At 38.1% G+C, this 17988-nt stretch overlaps 1 protein-coding gene across 2 annotated transcripts in view; it reads left to right on the top strand.

Moving 5' to 3' along the window:
• C11H12orf42 (chromosome 11 C12orf42 homolog) overlaps positions 1-17988 on the top strand; it is a 175269-nt gene that overhangs the window by 94487 nt on the left and 62794 nt on the right. The gene's annotated exons all lie outside the window — the stretch shown is intronic.

The following is a 17988-nucleotide window of genomic DNA, read 5'->3' as shown; positions in this document are numbered from 1 at the left end:
TACTTAGGAAAGATGTACCCCAACCCTCTAGCTTCCCAGATGAGAAGACTGAGGCTACAGAAGACCATGATTTGCATGATTTGCTCAAGAAAATTTGGCTGGTGGTTCAGACTCCTTAGACACGAACTTGGATCTCCTAATTTTTATGTCTGAACTCTTCCCAGTGTGTTACATTGCTTCCTGTTAACCCTGAGGCTCTAATTGTTTGAATTCTTGATTCACTATATCCAGTCAATAGACATCTTTGCATACGTGTTGTGTGTTAGGTTCTGTGCATGTTCTAGCTCTGGGATAAGTGTGTAATTCCTTCACTTGATTGGGTGTAACTATTCTGCTCTTTAGTCTCTGATTGCTTCATGCTTTCTTTGATGTATGCATGTTAATGTTTTAATGTTTGTGTCCTGTCTTGAATGGTTAGCCCTTAGTCAAGAAGGAGTGGGAAAAACCATCATTTACTTAATACTGCTGTGTATTTTACATGTGTTACCTTTATAAAAAGATTGTGAAGCTGGTACTTCACCCTAGACAAAGATAAGCTAAATCACTTGATAAGGTTAAACATCTTTTAAGTGACAGTGTGGTAGACTGGTTCACCCACCACTTAATGTAGTGACTGGTATACAAACCACTTTAATTGTGTTGAATGAGTGCTGGGCTTTAAATCAGATCTAGGTGGCTCCAGTGTTCTTTTCACTATATTTAGGTGCCTTTTGGTTTCTCCTAGGGTCAGGAACACCCCACTTTTGTTTTTGAATGTCGTTTAGCATGTAAGCAGTCATTTAATAAATACCTTTTGCTTACGATGATGTATAAATTCCTCAGTGCTTACATAGCTGCTATTACAGTTTTTAGAGAAGAAATCATGTACCTGTAAAATTAATTTTTGAAGTTGTCATTGGAAGATCAAGACAAATAACAACACTTTGAATAGTGCTATGAATACCATTCAAAACAATGGAGTCATGAAAATCTACCCACTACATCCCTGTAACCACTGCTCTGGGTTTGAGACAGTTCTTTCTGCCTTGTGGCTCTCACACACTTCGGGTGATTTTCCTTGTCCATGATATGATCAGAGCACCTAGGCTCTGCTTATTTAAACAATTTACATGGATAAGTGATTTTAGCCCAATCATGATAGCTTACATTGCTCTGGACTAGGCACCTTATTGATATTATCTCATTTTAGTCCTTTCAACAGTTTTTCAAAATACTTTGTTATTTTATAGGCAAGGAAAGTTGAATTCAAGAGTGGTTAAGTATAGGCAAACTTCTATACTTAGCAGTTTGAACTGAGCAGGCTGAACTACTATGTCATTTATGTTGGCTGTGGTTTATTGCCACACTCCCAGTTATTTGCTCACTTATTCATTGATTTTCAAAAATGTGTATTAGTTGTTATTATATGATGGTGAGCCAGAGAAACACAAATCAATGTTTGCCAAGAGTGCATTTATACTCTCTCACATGTAAAGATATGCGTGTACAAAATTTATTAATTGCAGCATTCTTTATCGTAGTAATAAACCAGAAGCAACCTATATATTTAACAGCTGGGGATTGGTTCAATGCATTCTTAATATTATAGAATACTATGCCCTTTTTAAAAAGGACATTCTTTTAAAACAATGAGGCCAGGCACAGTGGCTCACACCTGTAATCCCAGCACTTTGGGAGGCCAAAACAGGTGGATCACCTGAGGTTAGGAGTTCGAGACCAGCCTGACCAACATGGTGAAATCCCGTCTCTACTAAAAATACAAAACAATTAGCCAAGCATGGTGGTGGGCACCTGTAATTTCAGCTACTTGAGTGGCTGAGGCAAGAGAATTGCAGTGAGCCAAGATTGCACCAATGCACTCCAGCCTGGGCAACAGAGCAAGACTCCATCTAAAAAAAAAAAAAAAAAAAAGAGTCAGAATGCTATATCCCGAGGAACAAATTTTTTTTTTTTTTTCAGCTTCTCTTAATTTTTTATTTTAAACTGGGGAGATACACTCTAGATTTAAAAAGGAATAAATGTAAGTACAATTTCTTTAAACAGTCATTCTTAGAAAAGAGAAAGCAGTGTGGAATGTACAAATCAAAATGAATAGTGGATTGCAAACTGGAGACTTTGAAACTACTAGAGTCAAAAAGTATGAATCCAACAACCATCTACTGATTATTAGGTTAATGATGATTATATTGAGATAAGCAGTAGTTCCATATGCCCAAGACAGAAAGCTTGCTAGAAGGCAGCTGTTGACGTTAAATTCATTGCTTAACATTCAATTTGCTTTTCATAATTCCTTGGCAGACTCCTACTAGCAATTTTAACACAAAGCAGAATATGTTGCAACAACACGTGTGAAAATATCAAGAATCTGAAGTTCATTTTATTTAGAAGACTCATCCTTTGCCTTGTACCTGAAATTTCTGCTGATTCCTGTATTCACTTAGAATTTGTACCATTTCTCTCAACTGGTAACAAAGATTAGCTATGGATTGAAAGAATTTTGCTTTTAAAAATAACCTTTATCTTTATCTTTTTTTTTTTTTTGAATGTACCACATTTTATTATGTATTCTTTTTTTTTTTGTAATGGATTTTTTTAAAAATTTATTTATTATTATTATACTTTAAGTTGTAGGGTACATGTGCATAACGTGCAGGTTTGTTACATTTGTATACTTGTGCCATGTTGGTCTGCTGCACCCATCAACTCGTCATTTACATCAGGTATAACTCCCAATGCAATCCCTCCCCCCTCCCCCCTCCCCATGATAGGCCCCGGTGTGTGATGTTCCCCTTCCTGAGTCCAAGTGATCTCATTGTTCAGTTCCCACCTATGAGTGAGAACATGCGGTGTTTGGTTTTCTGTTCTTGTGATAGTTTGCTAAGAATGATGGTTTCCAGCTGCATCCATGTCCCTACAAAGGACGCAAACTCATCCTTTTTTCTGGCTGCATAGTATTCCATGGTGTATATGTGCCACATTCTCTTAATCCAGTCTGTCACTGATGGACATTTGGGTTGATTCCAAGTCTTTGAGATTGTGAATAGTGCTGCAATAAACATACGTGTGCATGTGTCTTTATAGCAGCATAATTTATAATCCTTTGGGTATATCCCCAGTAATGGGATGGCTGGGTCATATGGTACATCTAGTTCTAGATCCTTGAGGAATCGCCCATACTGTTTTCCATAATGGTTGAACTAGTTTACAATCCCACCAACAGTGTAAAAGTGTTCCTATTTCTCCACATCCTCTCCAGCACCTGTTGTTTCCTGATCGCCATTCTAACTGGTGTGAGATGGTATCTCATTGTGGTTTTGATTTGCATTTCTCTGATGGCCAGTGATGATGAGCATTTTTTCATATGTCTGTTGGCTGTATGAATGTCTTCCTTTGAGAAATGTCTGTTCATATCCTTTGCCCACTTTTTGATGGGGTTGTTTGTTTTTTTCTTGTAAATTTGTTTGAGTTCTTTGTAGGTTCTGGATATTAGCCCTTTGTCAGATGAGTAGATTGCAAAAATTTTCTCCCATTCTGTAGGTTGCCTGTTCACTCTGATGGTAGTTTCTTTTGCTGTGCAGAAGCTCTTTAGTTTAATTAGATCCCATTTGTCAATTTTAGCTTTTGCTGCCGTTGCTTTTGGTGTTTTATACATGAAGTCTTTGCCCATGCCTATGTCCTGAATGGTACTACCTAGGTTTTCCTCTAGGATTTTTATGGTATTAGGTCTAACATTTAAGTCTCTAATCCATCTTGAATTAATTTTCGTATAAGGAGTAAGGAGAGGATCCAGTTTCAGCTTTCTACTTATGGCTAGCCAATTTTCCCAGCACCATTTATTAAATAGGGAATCCTTTCCCCATTTCTTGTTTTTGTCAGGTTTGTCAAAGATCAGATGGCTGTAGATGTGTGGTATTATTTCTGAGGACTCTGTTCTGTTCCATTGGTCTATATCTCTGTTTTGGTACCAGTACCATGCTGTTTTGGTTACTGTAGCCTTGTAGTATAGTTTGAAGTCAGGTAGCGTGATGCCTCCAGTTTTGTTCTTTTGACTTAGGATTGGAACAAATTTATAAATACAAGAAACATGGCATAGACGGTAAGTATCATATTGTGACAAGGACAGTGTACAGGTGCATATTCCTGATCTTGACCTCTCTGGATCTTGACTGGTCTTTGAAGAGCAAGTGCCTTTGCTGCTTGGGCCAGCCATGTCAGGTTGGTTTGTTGGGTTAATCAGCGATGGGTATAGAGAAGACGTGAAAGAACTCTAGAAAGGCTAGTGATTTTGGAGTGAACTTAAGTGACTAAGGAAAAAGATAAACACATAGGAAAGGCAGGAGGAAAGAGGGGGAAAGACTAGAACTAGAATGGATTGAATTTTGAAGAGACAGCTTTTTGGGATAGAAGAGAGAGAGAGGTAGGAAGAGACAGGAGAATGAGTAACTTTCCTTTGACAAGTTTAGCCACCTACTCTCAGCTATAATTTCTGCACCCATGAAATAGGCACTGTACTCTTTATTTCATGGTATTGTAGCAAGCATTTGGTGAGTTGATTTAAACATCTAGCTCAGTGCCATGGAGGCTTAGGTCTATTTCTACTACATTTGGTCTTCTTCTTTAGTAGATCTCATTAGGGTCAAAGCAAAAGCATATGGGTTAAGGCCAGGGGTTTGGGGGCAGGAAATACACTGCTCATCTGCTCCACTTTTTTCCCGCTTTGTGTCTGCTACTGACTTGACTCTTTAGTCCTCTGCGACTATTGCCTTAGCATCTTTATAAACATAATCTCCATGAATCTCCAAAGTCCTAATAATCTAACATGGTTCTATAATACTGAAGTGGACATTTTGTTACTAAACTATGAAAGCAATGGGAAGTAGATGAAATCAGCCGCAGAAATTGTGAAGCACAATTTTCTGTTCTAGTCATCTGGCCAACGTAGAAAGAGAATTACTAACTTTTGATGAGGATAGAAAATAGAACAAAAAAAACCGTGATTCCATCTTTTAGTTTGCTAGTACAATAACCAATGGATTGGCGGCACCTGCTACTCACAGCTCTCAATTGTATATATTTAGTGGTGATTCTGTCAGGCTACTCTAAATTCTCTATGAATATTGTCATTTAATTGTCATAACTATCCAATCAAGTAGAGACTATTATTGTCTTCACTGTACAGATGAGGAGACTGAGGCACAGAAAGATAAAGCAGTTTGCCCAAGTGCCAGATCCAGGATCCAATCTGGGAAGTCTAGCTCCAACGTCTGTGCTTTGGTTCACTGCACACATTGCTTCTCAGTGCTGATGAGTACACCTATTTATCATTGTTGTTGTTGTCGTCATCAACAATATTTTCCCCTTTCTTTCCTCTCCTTCAAATAAACCTCGGCTACAAGTAAGAGCTCAAGAGAAGAGTAGGGAAAGGTGGGAAGTGTACTAGTTACCGATTCTGAGAGCTTTGCTTGGGATGCCTTCACCCTGTGCTTTCATCCTTCGGCAATTGCATTGTCCTGTCAATGTGCTCAGCTCTACAGAGCATTCCATACTTCTCAGAGATCTTTTGGACTCTCCATACTGTCTCAAGAACCATGAGAAGTAGGCAGGGAAGGGAACATTGTTCCTGTTTGACTGGTGTTCAGTTTAGTGATTTGCTGAAGGCTGGGGAGTTGTTAGTGCCTGAACCAGCAGTGTAACTACTCTGATGGGTCCTAATACATTTCCTTTTGCTTCAGGATGATGTCAGAATGAATATTGCTGTAATACAAGCAGATTGAGAAATATCACACAGAATAAGTTTTCTGAGAACCCAGAGGGGAAACATTATTTGTATTAGAGGTAAGAAGTTTGAGAGATAGAACGAACTCAAATTACGAGGATGAATAAAATCAGGTACCCTATATATACAATTTGGAGTGATGGGAGCCAGATGGACAAGTTATTTAACCTCTCTGTCACTTGTTTTCCACATCTGTAGGCTGGGGATAATAAAGTACCAATTGCTTAAGGTTATTGTGAGGATTTGATGAGTTAAAATTGTCTAAAGTGTTTAGAACAATGCCTGGACTGTAGCAGGTACTCAATAACATGTTAGTTGCTGTTAGTATATAATAAGCAAGAAAATAAAATGTACTTTTAAATAAAAAAATATACTTAAGGACAATAATGCTATTTTTTCTCTTTCAAAAGCATTTACTTCTTTATGGTTTGGAGAATCTCAGCCAACTTACCTTGCAAATTTTACAACTTGATTTTATTCATCCTCATAATTAGATTTGGTTTTATATAACAAAGTTCTAACTCCTTGTTTAAATAATTCCCCCACTCTGGGTTTCCAGCATTTATTCTTTGTGATACATACTGACATTACTTGTATTCAGCAATGAGCATTCTGACACCATCCTGCTTTGGCCAAGAAGTGTTTTTCAAATTTCAGATTTTTCCTGCAGCATAAGATTAAGAAATAACAGTTTACAAAAAACAAAAAAAAAACAACTCATTACAGAAGCTTAACATCTGTTTATGCAATGACCTCGATAGGTAACTTTGAGTCCCCTTTAGTAAATTTTCTATGAAAATTCTGGCTGATCTACTTCTTATTTGTTAGAAATAACTTTCGCTGAAGGAAATCAGGCCAAAAACCTTGCCAGCATATTTAACTTCTTGTCCTTTAAGAAATTATACTTTGATTTTAGAGGTTCAACTTTGCTAGATAATGAAATTATCATGGTGGAACAAGCCATAGAAATAATAAATACAGTAATTCTTCTTTGCCTATTGTGTGCTTTTGCTATTCATAAATTTTAGGGTCTTAGATATTAGATACACTTACGTAAGGCCTCACTAACGGTAATTATCTTTTGGCCAAAGAAAAAGCCCAAACGAATGCTAAGCTGCATTATCGCTTGGCTTCTGACATGAGCTGATAATCAGATTTTCTTGCTTAAATCCATGGTGCTCGAACAATGCTACCCACTGTCTGTGCTTCCCGATATTACCCTTAATTAGAAAGAACAGAAACACAAATCTGAATTATTTCAAAATCTGGTTTCCATGGTCAGTGGTTTGAAGGGCTTAACTTTATTATAAATAAACCTGGCTTTATTGGCTAATGAAATCTGAAATGCGAAGCCTGGGATGGAAGGGAGGGTAATACTCTGATGTTTACACATCCAAATATCTAGTGTGGGCAAAGTGTATTGTAATAAATCATTGGATAATTGAATTATGATTCCTTTGTCCAAGCATGATCCAAACTCCATCACTACAGAGAACCTGGAAGGAACCTGAATTTATGTTTTCTTGAAAAGGAACATCTTTAGGTCTAGTAATATGTCTATCAATAGCTGTCAAGGAGATGTTGATCAATTTTATATTTTCTCCCAAGTTAGTATTTTTTTTTCCTTTGACACCTTAGGGCACATAGTTAGAAGCGTGTAATGATCTGGCCTTGTATCCATATGCATCTTCAATGTATCATTCTCAAATATTCACACTGAGCTCTTTTTGCAGCATAAAATAATGTGTGGGCTTGTGTCTTAGGGAGGCAGATAATGAGATGGGACATCAGTTGTATTTTTATTTATGGTCTTGTAAAAAGAAAGCTAACAATAGGTGAGGATGCCTGATCCCATTTGGGTGGATAATTAATAACTAAGTGGAGATAGTAACTTTGTGCTTCCTCTGGAAGACAACTTCACAAAGCTAATTTCTGGAACCATGATCACATATAAAACCTCAGATGATATTGAGAATTGTGATTTTTGTGTATATTTATATCTATATATCTATGTATCTCCTTCTTCTCTGTGGATGGTAGGGACCTAAGTGTCTATATGTATGTGTGTAAACTGTAGCCTTGACCTTTTTTATTCACTGTTTAATTTTTTTAACACCGTATCTTTTCTTCATCTGCAAACATTATCTTTTCCCTTTCAATTTTCCTTGATAATTTCTTTCCATTCATTTGCTTTCCACTTCTGTGGTTGCTTTTCCACTTAAACATTCACAGCAACAATTGTTACTCTTAAATCTCGTTTTCCAGATCAAGCTATTGAAGCTTAGGGAGGTGAAGTAATTTCCCTGGGATCACATAGCCAGTAGATGGTAGAGGCAGGATTCCAACTCAGGTATGAATTCCAAATCCCATAATCTAGAGCATATGTTATAATGCTCCAACAAGCTGTGTGTTAACTACTTTTAGATTATTCCCTTTGTCTTTATCACAATTCTGTTTTATTGGCTGAGGTAGAATCCCCTCTCTCTCCAGTGACTAGAGACCAGGCTGAATGTGTCTGAGGTCCAGGTACCTGCAACTTAAGTGATTCTTCATGGGGTCCAGGATTTGTCTTGGATGGGGATAGTGAGGTAAGAAGCATGGCAGTTACTACTTTCAGGGAGAATAATCATAGAGACAAGTTAGTGCCTATGGTTATCCTGGTAAAAAGAATTGGGAGGATGCCTTTTGAAGAAGCTGGTTGGATACTCCAGGACCACAAGATGGATAGCCACAGGAAAAAAAAAAAATCATCCAAACCTAGACAGTGTAGACGAGTGAGCAATGAGGGTATCTGGTGAAACATGGTAGACTGGCCACACTTATTCATATCCCTTTCCCTAAACTCTGTAAAATTTGTGGTGGAACAGAGCCTCTAAATGGTATGCTGCAAATAGGCTGCATGTGGGCAGAAATATAAATTTATCGAGCCCTTTTGGTGGTCATGTAGGAGCTGGAGTAGCCAGGTCAGCTCAGGCTAGTTCCCCCTGGCTTTGAGTAGCTTCTTCCATTTGCCCCAGCATTCCCTACAACTATTATCCATTTTTAATGTCACATGATTTTGAAAGATTGAAATACCCTGCTTTAAAACAAAATGCATTCACACACAAAGACAAAGACAAAGAGAGAAGACTATACTAGGTGAGGAATTTCAACAATTTTTGGAAAGCTGTAAAGTTGGTTAAAAAGTGATAACTGAGTTAACAGAATGAAGTGACTCCCAACTTCAGTCTGCACAGGGGCCTGATGAGGAGAAGTGAGTCAATTCATGCTACCCCCCAGAAAAACCTGGATCCTGAAGGTTCTCCATATCTTCTAAATCAGGGAGTGCACACAGGGCTTGGAACAGGGGCCTGGTAAGGGACTGGATGCAGAGTTCTATTTCCTCTTGGCTCACCCTGCAGAGTTGGGACAAATATTTATTATCTGGCAAAATAAGGCTAGAAGGACTCCCAACTCATGGATGAGGTGGGGGCTCCAAGTAGGGATTTCTTGAAGTTTTATATCACGCAGGGCTTAGAACAGGGGCCTGGTGGGGGGCTGGATGCAGAGTTCTATTTCCTCTTGGCTCACCCTGCAGAGTTGGTACAAAGATTTATTCTCTGGCAAAATTAGGCTAGAAGGACTCCCAACTCAGGGATGAGGTGGGGGCTCCGAGTAGGGGTTTCTTGAAGTTTTAGATAGTGGCCTGTGGAACACCCAGGCCGTTTCCTCCTGCTCTCTTCCCAGAATGCTACCGGTCTGGTAAATACATTCTTGGACTGGTGCTTGGAGGAAATACCAGGGGAAAGCCTTTCCCATTCTGATGGTGAGGGACCTGTCATTGGGAAGGTAGGCTGGCTACCCCATCATGCTTCAGGGAAGCCCACTGGTCATAAGCGCTACCTGAGTGAATCGAGAGCTGCAGTCAGCTTTTTAGTGCCTTTCTGTTATATATGAATGGCAGTCAAGGCTCTCAAGGATCCTTGAGGAAGGCTTTTAACATGAGATAAATGAAAACAAGCAGAAGAGAGAAGCTCAGACGACACTGAAACAACCCAGGGAACCAAACAATATGAACACAAATCTAACACTACTAAGGCAAACCCAGACCCTAAGATCAAAACACTCAGGAATAAGGGAAGAGAGAACATCCATTAAATAAGAATAGGATGCCATATTTTAAAAAGTGACAACAACAAGAAGAAATAGACAGGAATTATATGTGTGAAAACCAAAAATTTTAAAAAGAGCCAGCATAAGAGTGAAAAGATAAGTTAAAGGAAGCCCTTAGAAAGTAGAAAGGAAAAGCTTTAAAAATGGAAGACAGAGTGAAAGAGGGGAGAGAGCGAGAGCGAGAGAGAATGAGAACACGGGAGAAAATTATTTCTAAAAAAGAAAAAATATTTATAGAATTGCAAGACAGGAATTTCCAGATTGTTACGGCTTACTCCAGTGCCCAGTATAATGAAAGAAAACCCACACTAAGACACTTTGTTGTAACATTATTTCAATAGTCACAAAGAGATCATAAAAGTTTTCAGAGTTGTAAGAACAAAGAATACAAATAAAACAAATATCTCCCAGATAGATCACAAACAAAGGAACATAATGGTATCAGACTACATCAGCTTTTGATGCTAAAAGACAGAGAAATTTTGTCCTTTTAAGTATTATTTTAAGTTCTGGGATGCATGTATAGAATGTGCAGGTTTGTTACATAGGTATACATGTGCCATGTCGGTTTGCTGCACCTGTCAACCCATCATCTAGGTTTTAAGTCCCGCGTGCATTAGGTATTTGTCCTAATGCTTTCTCTCCCCTTGCCTCCAACCGCCCAACAGGTCCTGGTGTGTGATGTTCCCCTCCCTGTGTTCATGTATTTTCATTGTTCAACTCCCACTCTTATGAGTGAGAACATGTGGTGTTTGGTTTTCTGTTCCTGTGTTAGTTTGCTGAGAACAATGGCTTCCAGCTTCATCCATGTCCCTGCAAAGGACATGAACTCGTTATTTTTAATGGCTGCATATTATTCCATGGTCTATATATCTGCCACATTTTCTTTATCCAGTCTATCATTGATGGGTATTTTGGTTGGTTCCAAGTCCTTGCTATTGTAAATAGTGCTGCACTAAACATATGTGTGTAAGATGGAATTTTCAAAAATACATGTGCACTTGTATAAACAATCTTCTGTCTAACCTGAGGCAATATATGGCCAACTGAATACACTCAGTAGATGGTAGATATTATTTTCTTTCAAAGTGGCAATATATCAGTCTCATAGTTTAAGCTTTGGTACGAAGTGATCTTGCAGGATAGGAGAAGGGCCACCTCCAAATGTCATGAGTGAGAAATATAGAATTCCATCATCTTTCTGACAGCCTTTGACCTTGTCCATTTGACTATGAGAATGTAAGGCTTAGCCTGAAAAATTGTATAGATACAGTCAGGGCAAGCTACACAATTTGTGGAGCCCAGTGTGAAATGAAAGCAGGAGAAAGGGTGGTTAATAATACTAAAATATAAAACATTTTTCTTTATAACTATGTTATTAATTATAAAATGTAATAAGGGTAATAGCAATACATGAATGACAATCTGAACCTACAACATGAACAAATTAACATTTTGGTGTTATAATTTTTTATGATGCAATAAATAATAATATGTTGCTATGTGATATCTTAATTGATCATAAGCTGTGTTTCGGGGCTTGCTTTCTGCACATTCCTTTACTAGGTCATTATATGTTATACTTTCAGCAATTTCATCTTTAGGATTGCAAATCATTTTTGATGATTTTTACTTTGAGAAGAATCTTTTTCCTGATACAGCTGACCCTAAAACTGCTGAGTATTTTACAGACTCCAACAACACTGGGATGCATTTCTGATAAATTATTCTGAAATGTAAATTAGTACATCTAGAGCTGATGATTCTTACCGAATAATTTTTCTAAAAAGATTTAAATTTTCCTTCAAATCAGTTTTGGATAACTCTGAATTTAAATTTAAATTTATAAAAGGTCATTTTTATGTTTCTTCTGACATTTCCTATAATTTTCAAGTCTTACAAGAAACTGAAAGTGGCTTTATGATTTATATATCATTTAAAACAATTCCATGGAGATCTTGCTAATCCAGTGCAAATAGAGAGAGAGTCACTTCAGCTTATTACTCCATGGCTTACTACTTACATTGGCAACAACAAAATACTTCATTTTAGTTATAAGGGTTGTATGTTGTAGCAAATATCATCTCTTTCATTTTTGGAATACGTAAATTACCTAGAATATTTTGGCTTAAATGTTTGTTTGGAGATTGATGCCAACTAAGACAAAGTGAGCATTGTCCTTATCAGAATCATCTTTATCAGAACTGGTCAGTTTTATCTAGAGCAAGCATGTCTAACCTGCTTGCTCTAGGTTGAACAAGAGCAACCAGGAGCAAGCCACACGTGGCCCAGGACGCAGCGTGGACCACATGCAGCCCCAGACAGCTTTGAATACGGCTCCACACAAATTCATAAATTTTCTTAAAACATTATGAGATTTTGTGTGCGTGTGTGTGTGTGTTTTCTCATCGGCTATTTGTGTTGGTGTATTTCATGTGTGGCCCAAGATTGGACACCCCTGACCTAGAGTGAAATAAACTTCCATAAACATAGACTACATTTTGAACCCTCATCTCACAAATACAGATCTCTTGACACCAGGCAGAATGGGCAAGAAAGTATAGCTTATCCAGCTCAAGCTAGCTTACCAGAGAAGTAATTCAAAGCCAAGAGACACTTGCCTCATGCTGTTGAAATAGCTGCAGCAGCCACAGACGCTACCATCTCTCACAATCAAACCTCAATCTGGAAATCTCAAAATATCCCATTAAACCTCGCTGGTTCTGAATTCCAATTCATGCAGCCAATGGAATGTCATGTGCTCAGATCTGGGCATTTGCTTTGTCCAGACTATACGGATCAAGAACTGGGGAAGAGTAAATCCCCAAATACTCGTTCATGAAAGTAGAATAAAATATGTAACAAAATGAAAAGTAACAAAAGTGGTGGCAGTAATAGAGGTTGCAGTGTTCCCTTTGAATTAGAATTCAGCTTAGTGTAAGAGAGTGACTAAAAGTTTACACACAGATCATTTGTCTCCAGACCCAGTTTGCCATCAGCATTGATCAGATCATAATACTTGGCAGTAGGTTATTTCTCGTTAACACTGCATTGCATGTGCCTCAGTGGTAAGAGATTAAGAACCATGATTAAAAACACACAGGGCATGATGATACCACATCAAATTGATAATGCTCCACATAGAGGAAATAATAGTTTGATCCAACATTTACATATTCAGACACTTGGATTTGTATACCTAGTGGCTATTCTCAATCACAAATTGATTTTCCACTTGCTGAAATTCCATTCTTGTCTTATTGTTCAGATCTTACTTTTCCACTAAAGAATGATTCTGGATTTCAGCAAAACCAATTTAGAAAACTTTCTGCCAAATAATAAGACTGTTGAAGAAACCTACACTTTTGGTTTTGGTCTGCAGTGGTGGTACATTTTTCATGATCATGTGGGACAAATACTGAGATGGAGAAACTCCAATTTCTTTCCTTGTCCTCTAATTACAGTTGCTGCTAGGTGTCCTAAAGTTGAAACTTCCTTTACATATTGCCAAGAGAGAAAGAAAATATGCCTTCATTGGCTACTGTACTTAGAATGGCTTCTAAAACCAAGCAAGAAAACCACACTGTTCTTGGCAGGCAAACAATTGAAAAGTACAGGTGCTGGGAGTGTGCACAACCCCAAAATCAACATGACTTGGGAGGAGAGGGGGTTAGATAACAAAGAAAGGTGCTTTTCATTCAGAGAAATTTATTTCTTTTAAATATTTGCAATCTACAGCCGATAGCACATGAGGCCACTTGGCATTATTTCCCAACAAAGGGGAGGGCTGGTGGTAATGAGCAGATGCTTGAGTGGCCTGTGGCGTGAGGTGCGCCATCCGTCCAGAAGATCAATATTTACTGTTCTTGTATCTTTGTGGTGAAAGTTTGCTCATCTTAAAAAAGAAGGTGGGGTTGTGCTTTCATATATAGAGCATGGGTTTGACTTCAGGCAGTGAATCAACTAAAAGCCACAGTGTCTTCACAGAGAGGAATCAGTACCTGTCTCCCCTGCTCAACAAAGAAATGTAAGGTGTTTTAAGGAGTAAAATGCATCAGGTCCATGATATGGAGTGTCTTTGTCTGCATTCATTGCTTTTCATTTCAGTAAATCATACCCTGATGAAAGGTGCAATTTGAATATAATACTGCATTTCAACATTTGTTTTAAAACATACATTAATTCCATTCAGTCAAATTCAAAACATATCAGTGAAGCAGCAGGGTGCACATAACAGGGACTGTGCTAGGCATTGGGCTGACCAAGATGAAGAAACTGAGACTCACTGCCTTAGCTTTTTGGTGCCTCAGTTTTCCTACTTTGTCACACTTGGATCACAGAGGGGAGAGTCCTGTGAGATGGGGTTGGGGGCAAGAGATAAATAGATGGTGGGTCATGACCAGCCTCCTATACCATAGAGTTTTGCAGTTTTGCATTTCGTTCTTTAGGTCAGAGTATGATGGGCTGGGGATTTGTTAAAATTCAGATCCTGATCCAGTAGGTTTTAGGGTGAGGCCAGAGAATCTTCATATCTAACAAGCTCCTAGGTGATGTTGGTGATGCTGGGTCCTGAGCCACACTTGGAGAAACGAGAAGTTGATCACTTGTATCTGTCACCCAGGATGACTGCTAAGAGTGCACATGCCTGGGCTTATCCCCTTAGACATATGTGAATCAAAATTTGCATTTTAACATCTTCACCAGGTGATTTTTATGCATGGTACAGTTTGAGAACCACTGTTTAAATGGTGGGAAATCAATGAACACTATTAAGAAGGCCAGTGCCATATTTAAACTTGGGTTTTAGAAAGATAATGCGAGAAAGAAAATTCAATGGAGGTAAACTGCAAGCAGGGATGTGGATGGAGATGCTAATAGGTGGCAGAGGACTGCAGATATGGGAATGGGACTGGAGGACATTGAGAGGGTGAGGTTGACAGGAAATGGTTGTGCATAGATCTGAGGGATAAGGGAGGAAGTGGAGCCCAGGGTGATCTTCTAGTTTCTGTTTTGGACACTTACGTTGGACACTTTCTGTTTTGGATGCTTTCTGTTTTGGACACTTAGGTTGCTGACTGTGAGGAGGCCATGGTGATCTTCTAGGTTCTTTTTGAATACTTATATTGTGCTTATTCTAAAATGGGGAAGCAGTATGGAATGGGGTTAAAAACATGGGCGTTAGAGTAGGAAAGAGTGGATTTGAGACTTGCTTTCAATACTTAGTACTTGTATAGCTTTGATAAGTTACTTAGTTTTTTATCTGTAAAATGGGGGTAATAGTTGTTGTGGGATAGCATTCGCCCCATTTTGTAAAGGTGGAAACAGGAATAGAGAAGGTAAGTTGCCCCGGCTTGTATAGAGAGCGGGGTGTGGAGATGCGGCTTGGATGTGGACCTACATGATTCTACAGCCCATGCTCTGAGTTATCACCTCCAAGATTGCCCATGCCCACATACTGTCCAGATGGACAGTGGCTCTAACCAAGTCAGGAAAACAGTTTTTCTCTCATTTCACTTTCACTCAAGCCCTCTCTTGGAATCACTGCTGTTCCTGTGGTACTCTTCTCTCTTTAAAATGGTAGAAATTCTCTCCCTTTCACTTATTTTAGCTCATTTGTGATGATTTTTAAAGAAGACTCTACTCAATATCAAGCAAATATAAAGAAAGAAAATGCTAGCAGCAAAAAAGTCTTATAAAGTATAGGTTTCTGACCCTTCCTTAGTTAATCTCCCATGCTCCATGACTGGTACAACTGGACTGGGTCTCTCAAGTCCCTGCTGCCTCCTGCCATTTAAGAGGTGTGTATCTTCTTAAGCTTCCATCTCTGCCTCCTTGATCCACAGTTATGGAAAAGAGAGAGTTCCCACTCCAGTGCCTTCCTAGGACCCTCTCACTTAGCTTACAGTTTCTGGCTTGAGACACAAACCTTTTCCTCAGGGAGCGGGTAGAGTTGGGTGAGTGATAGGCCGTGTGAAGTGACAAGATGAAAACCTTACCCTTTCAGTAAGATACTATTGCTCATGCAGGGATGAGTTGACCTTGTACAGACTCAGTAAATTAATGCTATCCTGAACACATAATATTCACAATATCCAAACAGTACTAGCCATACATTAATATCCAATATCCAAATTTATACAATATCCAAATCACCTGAATCGATAATATCTAATCATATCCAAACAATAAAAATTACACATCAAACCAATGGGAAGTTGGTTCTGATTACATGTTTAATGACTGGTTTTTATTTATCTATATTATTATTTTTTAACTTTTATTTTAGTTCAGGAATACATGCGCAGGTTTATTATATGGTGAACTGTGTACACCCACAGGGGTTTGGTGTACAGATAACTTCCTTACCAGGTAATAAGCATAGTATCCCATCAGGTATTTTTTCTGATTCTTTGCCTCCTCCCCTACTCCACCCTCAAGTAGGCCCTAGTGCCTCTTGTTTCCCTTCTAGTATCTATGTTTTTTGTTGTTTAGCTTCCACTTATAAGTGAGAAGATATGGTATTTGGGCTTCTGTTCCTGTGTTAGTTTGCTTCAGATAATGGCCTCCAGCTTCATCCGTATTGGTGCAAAATACATGATCTCATTCTTTCTTATGGCTGCACAGTATTCCATGGTGTATATGTATCACATTTTCTCTATCCAGTCCAACATTGATAGGCATTTGGGTTGATTCCATGTCTTTGCTATTGTGAATAGTGCTGCAATGAAGACACATGTGCATATATCTTTATGTTAGAATGATTTATATTCTTTTGAGTATATATATCCAATAATATGATTGCTGAATCAAATGATAATTCATTTTAAGTTCTTTGAGAAATTGCCATACTGCTTTCCACAATGACTGAACTAAATTACACTCCCACCAGCAGTATATAAGTGTTCCCTTTTCTCTGCAATCTCGCATCTGTTATTCTTTGACTTTTTAGTAATAGCCGTTCTAACTGGTGTGAGATGGTATTTCATTGTAGTTTTGATTTGCACTTCTCTAACGATTAGTGATGTTGAGCATTTTTTCATGTGCTTGTCGGCCACATGTATGTCTTATTTTGAAAAGTTTCTGTTCAGGTCCTTTGTCCACTTTTTAATGGAGTTGTTTGTTTTTTACTTGTAAATTTGTTTCAGTTCCTCATAGATTCTGGGTGTTAGACCTTTGTTGGAAGCATAGTTTGCGAATATTTTCTCCTATTCTGTAGGTTGTCTGTTTATTCTGTTGATAGTTTCTTTTCCTGTGTAGAAGCTATTTAGTTTAATTAGATCCCGTTTTTCAATTTTTGTTTTTGTTGCAATTGCTTTTGGTGTCTTTCTCATGAAATCTTTGCGAAGTTCTATGTTCAGAATGGTATTCCCTAGGTTATCTTTCTGGGTTTTTATAGTTTTAGGTTTTAGAATGAATAGTTTTTGATTTAAATCAAATTGGATCCTTACTTATGACCTTATTTCATATTATTTAACCAAGATATTTGTAGCTCTTTCTCCTCTTTATTTTCTGTTTTTGCTATTTCAAGGTGACAAAGCTTGATTTAAGAGCCTCCTCTCCCCTACCTTCTGACCCCTTTCCCTATCCCCTGCCTCTCCATTTTTTCACACACTGGCTGTTCCCAGTGCTCGGAATGACTCTCATCCAAGACCTCACATGGCTACTCCATCTGTGCCAGTGAATCTTTGTTTTCATGTCACCTTGTCTGAGAAGATACCTCTTATTTTATGTTTTTCATCTTAGCAACAGAAAAATCACCATCCAATCTATTGTAGATATATTTGTTTATTTTTTGTCACTCTCCCCTAATATGTCAATTTCATAAGGGCAGAGACTTCGCCTCTTGTATTCCCACTACCTAGAATAATATCTAGCATATAGTGTAACTGAATAAGATTTTTTTCAATGAACAAATAATTAAGTTAATTAGCCTCTTTAATGAATACATAAGAGGAATGTGCATGTAAAGGTAACTAGAGTTAACTGTGATTGTTTTCAGGATTGTTTCATTTAAAGAATAAAGAAACAAAAATATTTAAAAAATATCACTCACTTTAGGG

The sequence above is a fragment of the Theropithecus gelada genome, chromosome 11 (assembly GCF_003255815.1).
Source record: "Theropithecus gelada isolate Dixy chromosome 11, Tgel_1.0, whole genome shotgun sequence".
Classification (NCBI taxonomy): Eukaryota; Metazoa; Chordata; class Mammalia; order Primates; family Cercopithecidae; genus Theropithecus; species Theropithecus gelada.
Note: the sequence above shows the minus strand (reverse complement) of the source record. Positions and strands in the feature narration are given on the sequence as shown.